Here is a 15,073-nt window from a genome sequence, read left to right as displayed (position 1 = left end):
TGTTCCAGCCAACAGCTTTAAGCGCTGCCCATTTTAACCTGGCGGCGTTCCCGTCCCCATATACGAAGGCACGTCTATCCTGCTGTGCCGACGCGCCCAGCTTCTCCAGGTGCCGCTTGAGAGCAGCCCCGGGCGTTGCCTGATCCTTAGGCCCTGCCAGGTCTTGCTCTTCCCGGCCCTGGAGAGAGGTTTCCTCATGTCCCCCACGAACTACGTCGGACTTCGCAGTCTGAGCCTGCGCGCCATTTGTTCCTGGGCGGCGTTTCGCTCTCGTCTTTGGTTTCGTCCTCACATTGCCCGTCCCACCCCGGTGCGTGGGTGGGGTTTTCTCAGGTTCCCCTGCCGCCTTTACAGTCCCGCCCGAACTCGACGCATTCGCCGCTCCATCCTCGTGGGAGGCCGTGCCGTCTCCCCGAGGCGCCTCCGCTGTACCGGAGGGGGCCGCCGCCGGTCGGCACGCAGTCATCTCTTCAAAGGCCAGTCTTAATGCGGCGATCTCATCTCGTACACTCTAAGCCAAAAGAGAGCAACGGGGGTATAGGGGTTCCTCCTTTGAGGGAGCAAGTGCATTGCCACTCTCATTACTCTCCTAAAAGGAGCAACGGCAAGGGGACGAACCGTTGCTCTCCTTGAGGACCAACTGTTACTCCTTTCTGATGCTCCTCAAGGGAGCAACGGATGCTCCTTCCCGTTACTCCTTAGTTTCTTCTTGGGCCGAAAAAAAATTCCTTTTTGATTGACTTCTAGAGCATATTGAGGATTATACACATATTTGTTTGGATGTACAAATGATACACGGACATCTCGTTCAGAAAGAAATTTCAGAAAATTCGCAACAAACACACAGGATTCGAACTCGCGACCACCTAATCACCATGCGCGCACGCTAACCACTGCGCCACCAAACGCTACGGCGCCGTCTGAAAGGAAACGGGGTTATGTAGGTACCGACGGGTCGTTGCGCGTTCTGACATGTTAGTGAAATGAGTATAGGCGTGGAGAACCAGTGGTGATGTTCGAAAGAGAATAGAAGGTAACAATGTATACATCTGAAAACGTCAAGGCAATGAGTCTCTCGCGAAAACACAGGCTTTGCCGTGCTCCCTTTGCGGTAGCTAAAAGGCCAGTTTTTCTTTTTTTTTTCTTTTTTGCCCGGAAGTGTGTTTTCTTCTTCTTTATTATCATTGTTATTATTAATATCAATATTAATAATATTATTTTTTGCGGAAGAGTCGCCTCCCCTTTGAAAAGTCAACACCGCGCGAGCTGATAACGTCCGTTTGCTCTGAGATTAAACACAAATTCAAACTACCGGACCCGATTGCGATAACTGTCCTCCCGCCAAAATCAGCCAGTGACAAGGTAGAGATGAGGGGGTAGGGGAGGCAGCGGCGTTAGCTCGCTGTCAGTCTCGTTGTCAGCATAAAACCGCAAATGTAAAGTCTATCAACTGTGTACTTCTCTCAACCGCTTGTTTGTCGCGAAGTATACACGGAGTCTCGCGAAGCTTCGCATTTTATTGCCACACTCTCAGGCTATATATTTATGCCAAATGTTATACGCAAACACGCCATTTGACTTGCGACGACAACAGCTTCAGGTGCTGGCGTTCTAGTGCAACCATGCCTTTTATTGGGCGATTTTAGCTTGTATTGTGGGCTTTTAGCTTTACGTTACCGTGTTACGAGTTGCCGGAACGAATCTGCGCATACGCGGGCCTTTACGGAACGTGAACTACTCTCCGGATTGGCTTTACGTTTACGGCCCTATCTCGAAAATCCACATTCGTTCGCGGCTACTCGCGATACCCGCTTTGCCGAGGCTCCAGCCGCCGAGTAAAAATAAGCCGAAGTGCGAGCGGTAATTGCGATCACTTTGTTTCAGCGGCTAGAGTCACTAGAGTGACCTAGAATTAGAATACCGAAGCGGTAAAAACGTGAGAAGCCTTGACATAAATATCCCGACAGGCTGGATAGGTGACGCCATCTAGCGGGAACAAGATGAAGCAGGCAAGCAAAAAATTGTTATTTCAGAAACATCGTGCGTTCCACTTCTGGTGTAAATGCCTTGCCGCGGCATTATTACGAATGAGTTACCTTTTCAATCATTTTTTTTCCTCTAAAACACTCGGCGAAAGCAAACGTGTCCACGACTATGGTTGCACGAAGCGTCACAAGATGGCGACACCATCGTCGGATAACCCGGTATTCTACGCTAAAAACCCCTCGAGATATTTCTGCAGCGGTTATACAATCTTATATAAATTAAATATAATTTAAATGCCGTTATCATCAACATTTCATGGTTTATTCAAACGTAAAGGTATCCGTTTAAGTACGGGGAGGTAAAACCTTTCTAAAACATGTGTTCCGGTAACACGGTAACATTAAATGTTCACGTACAAGCCAAATGTCCCTATTAGCGTGCGTATCTCTCTGTTCAGTTTACAAAAACTAGTTTCCTTATGCCAGCCCGCAAGAAAATGTGGCCCATGCATCGACCGATACAGGGTGCGCCCTGCAGGAGAGCAGCGGTTGCGCGCCGAGAGAAACTGTTGCCGTTCGTCCTTCTGTTGCTCCCTTCCAACCTAACCCTAAACGCTTACTCCCCCAACTTGAGCCATGTCAGCCATCTTGTTCCAGTTGGTCTTTTTGGGGAGTAACAGTTGGTCTTTAGGACTAAAACCGGCAGTTACTCTCGTTTTTTTCATTTTTGGCTTAGAGTGTAGGATTTCGCGCAGCTTTTCTTCCTGTTGCAGCGCCTGCCTTAGTGCTTCGCACTCTGTGGTGCTCCCCTCCTTGTCCTCCCTCTCCTTCTGGAGTGTAACCCTCAGAGCCTCACACTCGCTCCTGTAGGCGTTGATTTCACGCTCGAAACGTGCCTCCAAATTGGCAATCAACAGTTTGCTGTCATCGGCCTGTTGTTTTACCAGCGCTGCCATCTCAGCCTTCACAGTGTCAATCTTTTCACACTGTCGACACGTAAACGCCGGCGCAGCTCTGGCTTCCTCGACAGTCTCGAACGGCGTACACTCCAAGTCGACCCAAACCGCTATGGAGGGTAACGTGGCCTTCGTAGACGCAGCGCAATACGGCTATACGGACCACTTTGTCTCGGTAGTCACAACACTCAAAGGCGAACACTTGTCGTCTTTGACTTTATTAAATTCAAACGCTGATCGCGCCGAGCAGGTCGCTGTGGCACTAGCTCTCGCTGCCACCGACCGCACCGCCATTTACACAGATTCGCGCGTAGCCGCACGGGCTTTCATGACGGGCTCGGTTTGTCGGGAAGCAGCGCGCGTTCTCTCTGCTGCCAATTGGTCAGACAAAAAGCACATCATCTGGTTCCCGGCACACGTTGGCCGACACGTACACGGAACCATCCTCAATGCCAACGAATTGGCTCACTCCCGGGCGCGAGGTCTCACATTCCACGTCGGGGAGAACCAATCGGAGGCTGAGGACGTTACTTGGTACTTCAGAGATCCGTTGTTAACATTTAATGAAATCTGCAAACATTACCAGTTGGAGAGGCGGAGGTACCCACTCCCGCACCCACACTTAAACAGGGCTCAATCAATCACTTTACGTTTGTTACAGACGGAGGCGTATGCATCGCCTTTAAAATGTTCCAAGTACATGGATGGCATAGAGCCGGGGTGCCCGCGCTGTGGCCACCCCAAATGCACTTTACAACACATGCTGTGGCAATGCCCTGCGTTGCGCGGGAGCAGCGAGTCTCCCTCTACGGAGGCGGACTGGAACCATCTGCTCACTAGCCAAGACAAATGAGACCAGCTTAGGGCCATCCAGAGGGCCCGCGACATGGCCGTGGAGTTTAAAGGGACCGACAACTGGCCAGAACGGGTGATTAGATCCTGGTGGAAATGAAAAGGCCGTGAATTATAGTGACAGATTCCAGAATACTTTTCGCGACCTGAGCAGGATTTATATTTTTAAATTGCGTTTAAAAGTAACGAAAACCGGTATGTCGCGCAGCCTAGCGCGAGTGCCATGAACCAGACGTATGCAGTCTTAAGCACTTTGTTGTACGTAGTCTAATGCTTTTACACGCACCAGAACGAGGACTGAAAATTTGAATATGTATGTTATTGCCAATTCCCGTTTGTTTCTAAGGTAAAAGAAGTAAAGCATGAGATGCGGCGCTGCTTTCGTGGCTTCCAGTGAAACGGAGGCTGCGGCGCATGCGCGCGGCGTCCGGCGGCGTTTCCCGCGTAGCTGGACTCTCGTTTGCTCTCGTCGTATCGGACTTTTGAAGGGTAGCACGCGAGTTTGCGCTGCTGCTCGCAAAATGCCATCGACTTACTGTTCTGTGGAGGATTGCTACCACTTCATGAACAGCACTGCTGGTGTATCCTACCACTTGTTTCGTTTTCGAAGGCTTAGCGCTTGGCTTGGCTTGACTAAAATGTGATAAATCGGCCTGTGTACGGCCAAAGTACTTCTATAAGAAGCCCCAGAAAAACGCTATAACTATTGTAAAATAATTTAATAGGCTAGAAAGCATTAGTCGCGGCACCGCAGGCTTTGCAAACGTAACATTGCCTTTTCATACTTAGGGCATAACTTGTCACCACTGCTGGCGTATAATCGCTATCGCGCTCACCTCTCTCTGTTTGCAGCATGTGATATTAAGACTGCATAATCGCTGCAGATCGAAAAACTCTGATTACAAATGTTTTACGGCGTTCTCCGCGTTACCACTCCGTGATTAGAAGCTCTGACCGGTAAGCTTCCCATTGCACTCAAGAAAACGGATACCACAAAAGTTGGTTGTCGGTCCCTTTAACCTCCCCGTCCCGTCGTGGGAGTGGCCCACCGGTGTCACCCCCTAAAGGGGGTCGAGCGCCGCCTCCGGATAATAATAAAGTTCTTTGCCTGCCTGCCTGCCCGCCTTCCTATCTGCCTTCCTTCCTATGGCGCCCAAGCCTTATTTCACTGAGCCTGATGCGGCTGCGCAAAAAAACCCCAACCCCACGAAGAAGAGACAAAAAACACACTGTTCCTACACACCCCCAAACGCTTCAGCTGGCATCAGCCGAAAGAGCAGGAGGAGCGGGTGAAAAGCAAGGTGATCCGATGCATGAGTACACAGAGGCAAGCTAGCACTCGCTCACCTACACATAGTTTTCACGGACGTCACAACAGAGGCTTGTGGGATAGGTGGCCGCCATGATGGTGAACTGCTAGCGCGGTGTTATCGTTGGGTGCGTGTGCAGGTCCGATATTTTCGCGTTGTGCGGGTCCAGTAACAGCGCGGCGTCGCAATGCCGATGTGTGCGATGACTGGCTGCAGTGCGAGAAGCACGTCTGCCGCACAGAAAATGGGCCTGGAGCCAAGAACCGGGCTCTACCGATTGCCGAAAGTGATAACTCGGCAATGCCCCAGACAACACACTACATCCCAGGGACTTCCCAAAAAAGTCCAAACGTCCCACATCCCAACAAGGTGGTTTTTAGGATGTCCTTTAGACATGTGCATAGGGATCATTCCTAAAACACCCCTTGTAGGATCTGATTGGGACTTCAAGTTAGCGGTGAAATAAGCTACCGTGTTGAAAATTGGCGATCCTGAACAATCGGAAACAGCAACTCCGCCGGAGAGCATGGTTGGCGCGCGTGCACAATTGCATATCTACATGCACATGAAAAACAATATATCCGCGTTTTTTGTGAAAGTGTTCGTTTTTTGTTGTTGTTGTTTCTTTCTAAATGTCGCGCCGTTATGAGGACGAGGGATCGATTGCTGTCTGCGTGAGCAAGTGTTGCACTTGGTAAAGGCGGTACAGCGGTACGGCGCACGTACTCGCGCCACGCACGCCGTGCTTTTCGTGAAAGATCAGAGAACGGCGGCCGCACCGCACGAGCGGTGGTGGGTGGTGTCGTATTTATAAAAACACCGACATATTAACTTTAGAAGAATTGAATGAAATATTGTTATTTTATTGTTTTCTTTCTTAGGTTTAATACGCAATTGTTCTTTAATTGCGCTTACTGCGAGCCAACACCTGCTCAAATAGTGGACGATTTGCTGCGAGCACTGCGCAGACATTGCCATCGCCATCATGGCGCCCGGCGTGTTTGGAGTTCGGATAGATCAGACTCTTCGTTGGCCTCGTTTTTAGGTGTTTGATCCGTGACGTTTCGTCGAAAAATCACAAGCGCGCATGCCGTAGGTGTTTGCCTGGTTGCAAGATCTTGCCGATTTCAACGTTTTTCCACCTCTTCGGTAAGTACTTGACATGCCTGGATTACTGCAATCAGCACGTTCTTAGCACTTTCTTCTTTGGCTCCTCACCGCGCGCAGGTTGGCGTACGCTGAACTGGACCCTCGCAGCAAGAATGGCACGTGGGAGTAAGTTTTATTTGTGACGCGATTTGGTTTATCTTCCGCAGAAACTGTTAAGCTCACAATGCTGATATGTTGTTGTTGTCGGCCACGTGTGTAGATTGACACCGCGATTGTGGAACACATGGCTGATCTGCCTCGAATAACTGCAAGCCGGCGCGTGCGTAGTGCCGTGGAGAACGATCAGAAATCCAGGACGACAAAGAAAAAAACTTCAAAGGTTTGTTGTACATGTTTTCCACTGCAACTGACATAAACGTAAAAAAAATTGGAATGGTCAAATGCATGTGTCAAGTTTAACCATTTGTAGTGGGCTGTGGACATGAATTAAGCATTGCTGCACACAAGACTGGCTTGCCCTCAGTTTATGCCCAGTACCAAATTTTTTGCTCTCATTATGACACCATTTGTAAGAAAAGCCAGAACTTATGTTCAAAACAGTGCATATTCTTGCTATTCTTTTATTCAGTTGCACGTGTGAGTCCTGCTGCTGGCCAGCAGTTAGCCGGTTATCAGAAGAAAAGGGCACAGCCCAGTTTTGTACTGGTATATACCGTATCGTTTGTGATTATGATCATGATTTCTGTCTTACTGAAACAAGAAACTGAAAAATGTATGTTGGTGTTTCTGCTACATCTCTATGAAGCAGCAGAACCTGTTGCTCAGTCACTTGGTGCATATTAGCAACTGGCACCTTGTCTGGCTTCCCGATACCTCCGCCTTTTTTCAGTGCATGTTGTTTTCATCCTTTACCAGCAGTCAAGTAGTTTCACACAACCGAAATGACCAACTAGCCCACTCTGTTTGTCAAGTAGGTTTTACTTCCAAACAAATGTAGCACATTTGTGACATGCACTGTTGCTCAATGATATTCTTTTTGCATGTGCTAGCTGTGTACACATATTACATGATCTTTTTTCTTTTTTTTTCAGCTGCGTCTAGTAGTGGTGTGTACCTTTACCCCAAATGTCTGCACCTTTGCCTACCGGTAATGACATAGAATGTGCTCAGCTTCCTGGACATAGGCATGCAGGTTACGAGACGGAAAACGTGCAGCTTAGACTTCATGCTTGTAAATGCGAAAGTCGTAACCGACATAATTAGAGTAAGCTAAAAGGAGAAATTTCTGCTTATGAGCAAGTAATTATGAAGCAGGTTTTACTCCTCTTAAACTAGCACACATGCAACAACACAGTTGTGCTATGTTTGTTTTGTGCGCCACTTTCATGCATATTTGTGCTTGCAGTGGATATGCATATACATGAAGGATTTGTTTTTGTTTTCCTCAGCTGCCTCTGCGAACCCCGCTCCTGGACAACAGCTGGGAGGCTCTGTGTTTAAACGCGTGCACCTTGGACGTCATGCTCGTAAATACCAATTCCTTTGTCATTCCTGGCATGAATTTCGTTGGTAAAGCAATAAGTAAAATTGTGCATTGTTGTTTACAAGCACTTCAGTATGAACCAGGCTTAAAGGAGAAGGGACCGACAACTGGCCAGAACTTGTGATTAGATCCTGTCAGAAATGAAAAGACCGCGCTATATACTGACATATTCCAGCATCCTTTTCGCGCTGTGAGTAGGATTTATATCTCTAAATTGTGTTTAAAAGTAACAAAAAAAAGGCATGTTGTGCAACCTATTGCAAGAGCCTTGAAGCTAGATTGCGGAGTTGATCACTTTGCTGTACAAAGTCACGTAGTCTGATACCGTCATGTGTGCCATTATTGGTCCTAAAAATATTAGTATGTATATTACTATCCATCCCCGCTCTATTCTGTGCTGCTTATGAGGTAAAAGGAGTTGCATGGTGACAAGTAACGGCGCTGCCTTCGCGGTAGCCAGTGGACGAAGTCGAGCCGCAGCGCATGCGCGCGAGTACACACACACGCAGTAAACCGCCGCGCTCGAACACGAACCGCTGTCACGCTCACTGTTTGCATCATGTCTTGTCACGTGTGTATACGACTTCATATCCGTCGCAGATAGAAAAATTCGAATTACAAATGTTTCACGGCATTTTCCACATCACCATTCCTTGAATATACACTCTGACTGGTAAGCTTCCTGTCGCGTTAAAGGGGTACTGACACAAAATTTCGCGGCCGAGATAGCCTGCTGGATCGATTCCCGTGTACGTGCGTGTGCCATCTGCGAAATATCGACAGCGAATAAAGCTTGGAAGGTATTTTATATGAATTTTGAAGTTCGCGAGCGCGATCCAGCATTATAGGCCGCACCTGGTGCATTGACACCCTCGGAGGTGACCCGAGGTGACCCCCCTACTTCCCCTACGTAATCGTTTCAGCCGGTACAATTATGATGACGTCGTAGCCGCCATTTCTGTTTTGACGCGCTTCCCAACGAATCGCTCCTTGCCAGCGGGTCAAACCTGAAGTGATTCGCCACGTCGAAAATTCCTTCCATCCCCGCCGCAAGAAAATCGTCGCCATCAGACGACAATAAGCCCGACGACGACAGACCGCGCGGAAATGCGTCACTGTTCTTTGTGCTCACGTGACCGAGCGCTTCACTCGCTAGGTGGTGATAGTTGCACCCGGCGGCTTGTCGTTTTTGGAGCTCTGTCAAACCGAAACCGAGACTGTGTCGGTAATAAGGAGCTTGTAATTAATTATCTGTCGCGCGCTGCAGCAAACAATGTGCCGTGTTATGACTAACAGGCCCCCAGCAACACATTGCAGCAAAAAAACGCGGGGCGAAAATTTTTGTGTCAGGACTCTTTTAAAGAAAATAGGTACCATAAAAGTTGGTTGTCGGTCCCTTTAACCTCTTAACACACACACAGGACAAAATAGGCATGCTATATCCCCGTTGTGCACCATCTTTGTGCGTTTGTGTGTGTAGTATGGACATGTACATTAAGGCTTTGTTTTTGTTCTCAGCTGCCTCTGCGAGCCCTGCTGTTGGACGCCAGCTGGAATGCTCTGCGTTTGAAAGCGTGCACCCCAGATGTCATGCTCATAAATACAGAGTTCTCATGATTCTAGTGTTGACAAAGCAATAAGTAAAAGCAGGCACTTGTGCATCTGGAATGAGGTTTAACCCTGTCTCAGGAGACATAAGACAATATAGTCATGCTATGTTCCTGTTGTTCACCATTTTCATGCATGTTGTGTGCAGTACGTATACATACATGCAGGCTTTGTTTTTGTTGTCCTCAGCTGCCTCTGCAAGCCCTTTTGCTGGACGCCATGGAAGGCCCTCCACTCGAAAGTGTGCACCTTAGACTACACGCTCATCAATACCAAGTTCTCTGTCCTTCTCGGCATGATTGTAGTGCCATATAATAGTGAGGCAATAAATCATTTTTGCTGGTCACTTGATGTTCCATGCATGTTGCTTGGTTTCTGAACACATGACTTGGTTTTAAGTTATCTAGTTATCTATGTGAAAAAAAAAAGTGGATTGGTTGGACGAGGAATATGCTTTCCTGGAGAGGCAACTGGCTCTCTCAGGTAGGGGGTGGTCGAGCGCGATGAAGCAAGTTAACATGTTATGGGAGCAGATGTCCCACCCTTTTGAAATAATCCTGCAGTAAAAAGTGGCCACATGTCCCAATAACATCCCACACGCATGCAGTTTTGGGACATCCCAAAAAGGTCTTTTTTTGTATCACTTGGGATGTTTTTCCACCTTGTGAGGGACGTCTTTTGGATGTCCCGAACTCCCAAAAGGGATGTCATTTGGATGTCCCTAGGATGCCTTTGCGTTGTCTGGGGCGACCGCACGAAAGTGTTGTCGGAACAGCGTCATCGTCTCTGGCTCGCTCGCATCAACAGAAAGGGCCTCAAGAACCTGGATTACCTCCGTGTATGCGGTCGGCGTTTCATCTCAGGTAAGCAAAACAGGATGAAGCGAAAACTTCAAAAAATTAACGCCACCGCTTACAATCGCCTGCAACACAGCCGTCGCTGTGTGTGCAGCGGTTTAAACCTCGCAGGAGCTCTCCGGGTCGCGTTCGAGCCCGTTCCGGATCTTCTGCTGCTTAACGGGAACCTTCGACTGTGATCCGCGCGTGCTGCAATCGAGTTAAAATGTCACTGTCTGCACCAAACTGCTGAGCTTAACGTGCTCGATGCGTGTTGTTTGTACCGTGCATTGAAAATGCCGTTCACATCGGGCTAATGATCGCGAGTGCCTTCTGTAATTTTGCGCTGTTCGTAACAGCTTGTAACGAGACCGTTTTCGCGCTGAAGTCGCAATTTCACATGCAATAGCGCGCCAGGTTTTCACTGTTGATGTTTTGTAATTTGCAGGACAGCCAGCGAGTCTAATGGACAACACAAACCCGGATTGGGTGCCGAGCCAACACTTGGGATACAGCAACCGCACAGCACCGGGCGTTAACTCTACTTCTCGGTACAAGCACGCCAAAAATCGGCTGGCAAAAAAAAAAAAAAGGTGGCCACAGCCGCGAACGCAGCTAACATTCAGCCGGCAGAGGTTGACCATCCTTCGCCTGAAATGGTCGCTGCAGACGATCACTTCAGTCAAGAGACGCCTGCTGAATAACTTTACCTCGCTCAACACGATGACGCGCTTGGAGGGCAGCCGCTTTGCTGTCACGCCGCTCACACGGCCACTGGTGAAGTAGTTGTGAGCCTCAAGTGACATGTAAGCTTTCATTTCGGTGAGCGATACGTGGTTCGTCCACAGCACCAAATAGTTCACGATGTCGGCATGCGTCGTAACCGGTAGTAGCTCCACGTCCGTCGTCGTCATAGAGTTTCCTACAATACTTACTAGAGGGAACTCTGGCGCTAGTGTCTATGGGAGCTGCAATGCATCGCGCTTCAGCCAGCATGGGAATCATGGGTAGTACACGGATTTGTCTAAACTTCGTTCTTCCGGCTCCGTTTGGCTCCGCGTCGCCTGCATCCGCTTTGTCGCAAAACGAAGTTCAGCAAGAATCAGCAGTTTCACTTCACCACTTTAACTTCTTTAGGCTCACCGATTCAAATCTGGTCACGAAGTTCACAACGATCCATTCTTTTATCCGAAAGAAAACCAAAACATAGCAATAAACAAAGCCACAAGTGCGTTCGAAGCCCACAAGCACGAAGACTAGGCAAATCCGTGTACTACCCATCATTCCCATGGTGGCTGAACGATCGCAGCGCCAGAGTTCCCTCTAGGTCATTTTAGGAAACTCTATGGTCGTCGTGTCAGTACCGGCGCTAGGGTAGAGTGACCTAGAATAGGGGGAGTGTCCAAAGCGCCGGCTCCCGCGTGGGCCTTTTGCCGTGAACTCCCGCGCCGCGCCGCTGCTGCGCCGGACCCGTGGGCTTTCCGCGCTCGGGAAGCGCGCGGAAAGCGAGGGGCGTCTGCTACGCGCTGTAGTTTTTTGCGCCGCGGTTCCACACAGGGCACTTGAAGTCTCCTTACATTTTATAATGCGGTGCGGAATGGAGTTTATCCATCTTTAAGCGTTGTGTTAGTGCTGGGGCACAACAGAATGCAAAAAAATCATGTGTCAAGCGGCATCAGCGTGGTCTAGTTCCGGTCACAAAGTTCGAGAACGTTGGTGCGTGTGTAAAAATGCGCAAAACGGACACGCACAAGCAAAGAACGAAAAAAAAAACCTTATTCGCACGAGTAATTGGGCAATAGCATCGCGCATGCACGAATTAAGAGTAATAAAAATAGTATTATTTGCACGCGCAGTCAGCTGAAATACTTGCGCGCAGTGACCGCTTCACACTACGAGCTTTTTACTCATGGTCGCCACTGGTTTGCTAGCCATATGCACACCACTTTATTCGACAATTCATTAGCCTCCACCAGCTCTTTATTATGGACGGAGCACACCGGGAAGACGCAAGGGAAACAAAAAAAAAGAAAAAAAATGAGTAGAGACGGCCATACGACCGCAATGCTGTTGGCCTATTTTTGCTTCTGAGGTAGCGTACAACAAGGCTCACCGGTAAATGCCAGGTAAACTAACCCTATTCCACAAGTTTTTGCATAAAAGGCGTAATATAGAAAATGCTTTACAAATATCCAGATATCATGATACAAGTTACAACTTGAGAAGTACGGACTGCTGGGCGAGTTGGTAACTCATCTTAATGCTGTGGTGCGCAAAGGAACGAAACACGAAGGAAGGCAAACGAAACACGGCGCAAACTATCAACTGAAAATTTATTGAAACACCAAACATATATATATGTGGTTAGATGACCCCGTGTTAAAGGCACGTGTACACACAACGATTGTCTCACTGACGCGCTTCCAGAAAATTTATCTCCGCAGCAAGTAGTGTGACGGAGGGCTTCGCGACACATTCATCACCAGCTTTGTTGATCAGATAAGCTTCCTCAATTTCACGCGCTACCCTATCTTTGAACCTCGATTCCACCGTCGTCTCAGCGAACTGTGGTGCGCAGCCGCATTCTCTGCAATGCAAGGAAAGGTTAGAGCATGGCTGTCCCTTTAGTGAAGCTTTATGATCCATCAGCCTGTTATTAATACACCGCCCGGTCTGTCCAACATAACGCTTCCCGCACGAAAGCGGAATGTCGTACACCACACCCGTGGCGCATTCAACCTCTTTAGCCCGGTGCTTTACCTTGCAAACACCCCTGTCTTGCTCCCCGCCCTCGACCTTCCTGTCTACAGCCGCGCAAATGCTGCCTAAACGGTAGCCAGCCGAAAATAAAACATTGCATCCGTACCTTGCTCCCACTTTCTTTAAACGATGTGAAACGCCGTGTAGGTAAGGGATGCTGGCGACAGGTAGTTTCTTTGAACCCATACCGTGCTCAGAACTTCTTGCCTTCACTTTCAAGTCCTGCAGGACCCTTTCCGCCAGCCTCGCCAAATGATTCTGAGGAAACTTGGATGACCTGAGTCTGTCAAGTTGCCTCTCGAGGCTCTTTTCCATACTGTGCTGACAAGATTTCTTGAGCGCGGCCTTCAAACACGACATCGCGACAGCATTCTTGACGACTTTCGAGTGCCCAGACCGAAAATCAAGCACTGGTTTTTCGCTTCTTGGAGCATACATCCAACATGTATGACACCCTTGGAAGTACAGCCTCAGATCCAAAAACTGAATGCAGTTGTCTTCAGGGAGCTCAAAGGTGAATCGCAGACCTGCACCAACATCCTTGAAAATCTTGAGTACATTGACGCGCGAGTTGACACAACAGTTAGAATTTACCAGTACTAGATAATCGTCCACATAGCGAAACATTTTCACAACAATACCATCGAGGGCCGATTCAAGATCGCGGTCAACCGAGCTTAAGAAAATTTCACTTAATATAGGGGCGACACTCGAACCAATACAAACCCCCGACCTCTGGGTATACACATCTCCCTTCCACCCGATGATAGTTGATGACAAATACACAGATAAAAGCTCGAGAAAAGATCCCACAGACACACCGCACTTTTCCTGGAACTTTAGTTCATCATTGTGTATCTGGATGCAATCCTTAACTCGCTTCAACAACCCATCCCGCGGCAAGGAGTAAAAAAGGTCTTCCACATCCACGCTGAACCCGGACAGAGACCGCGGAGCAGCACTCATTAAGAACTGTGTCACTTCCTCGGAGTTCTTGACCCGGAAAGGGTCCACCAGGCACAACGAAGACAGATGCTTCTGTAGGTACCCTGAAACCTCGCTCTGCCAAGTACCACGCTCGGAAACTATGAGGCGGAACGGCACTTCCGGCTTGTGGGTCTTCACGGTGAAGAACATTTGAAGCACCGAACTTTTTTCCTTCTTTACCGCGGCACACAGCTTGTCGAGCTGTAGACCTTGCAAGAGAGCCACCGCCCGTTTTTTCACTTCCGCCGGTTTCTTGTCCACTGTCTTGAGATTCTTTTCAATCGCCCGCGAGGCCTTCTCCAGGAATATGCACTCTGGCATAACAGCGAAGCAACCCTCCTTGTCCGCCACTAAGGGTCTCAGGCGGCACTCAGTGAACTGGTTCACGAGCCATCGATTGTCAAACTTCATGCCTGGCTTTCCTCCCCTAGTCGTAATGACCTCCGCGCACTCCGCGACGCAGCGGGCCCTGTCCACCTCGGGTACCCTATCGGCCACACAGCGTCCCAACGCCAAGGTTTCCGCCGGTTTCAACCGTGGCTCAAAGGAAAACTTCGGACCAAGCTCAAGCACCTTCCTCACCTTATCATCCAAGGGGGCATCCCCCAGGGTAACCACCTTTCCTGGAATGGCATCCATCTTGTTCTTCTTCGGTAATGTCGGACGTGTCGTGTTCCACAGAAACTCCGTCACTCTAACCTTCGTAGCGTTCCATTCCTTGTACCGCTGGGGCCAACGACCTTTGCCGTCCCATCCACAATACGTGCGTAGGCAGTCCTCGTAGAACCTGGCCTGCCGCCACCATTCCGAGTTCAAGATTCGGCAGATCCTCTTAGTGTGTGAAGGTGATGGCTGAAGCCAGCCACAAAGGTTCTGAACATCCTGAGGGCAGGTATGGTGTCGCACATGCCAAGAAGCAACCCGTGCACGACACACACTCACCGCGATTAAGGCCACCAGAAGCGCAGGGTTATTCAAAGGATAATTAGCACACGGAAAAGAGCCCAAATAACTAGTAATACACTTGAGAAGTACGGACTGCTGGGCGAGTTGGTAACTCATCTTAATGCTGTGGTGCGCAAAGGAACGAAACACGAAGGAAGGCAAACGAAACACGGCGCAAACT

The 15,073-nt window shown here is 49.0% G+C and overlaps 1 long non-coding RNA gene across 2 annotated transcripts; it reads left to right on the top strand.

Annotated features, from left to right (window-relative positions):
- Positions 1–5,917: 5,917 nt before the first annotated feature.
- On the top strand, positions 5,918–9,710 carry LOC125757319 (uncharacterized). 2 transcript variants are annotated; one of them, XR_007415239.1, is made up of 5 exons: positions 5,918–6,252; positions 6,331–6,378; positions 6,473–6,592; positions 7,662–7,739; positions 9,554–9,710. It is a non-coding gene; the product is annotated as an uncharacterized LOC125757319 (long non-coding RNA). The 2 variants fall into 2 exon arrangements; XR_007415240.1 differs by having other exon boundaries at positions 9,275–9,710.
- Positions 9,711–15,073: the final 5,363 nt, after the last annotated feature.

Source organism: Rhipicephalus sanguineus, chromosome 2, assembly GCF_013339695.2.
Source record: "Rhipicephalus sanguineus isolate Rsan-2018 chromosome 2, BIME_Rsan_1.4, whole genome shotgun sequence".
NCBI lineage: Eukaryota > Metazoa > Arthropoda > Arachnida > Ixodida > Ixodidae > Rhipicephalus > Rhipicephalus sanguineus.
This window is presented reverse-complemented; position numbering and strand designations above follow the sequence as displayed.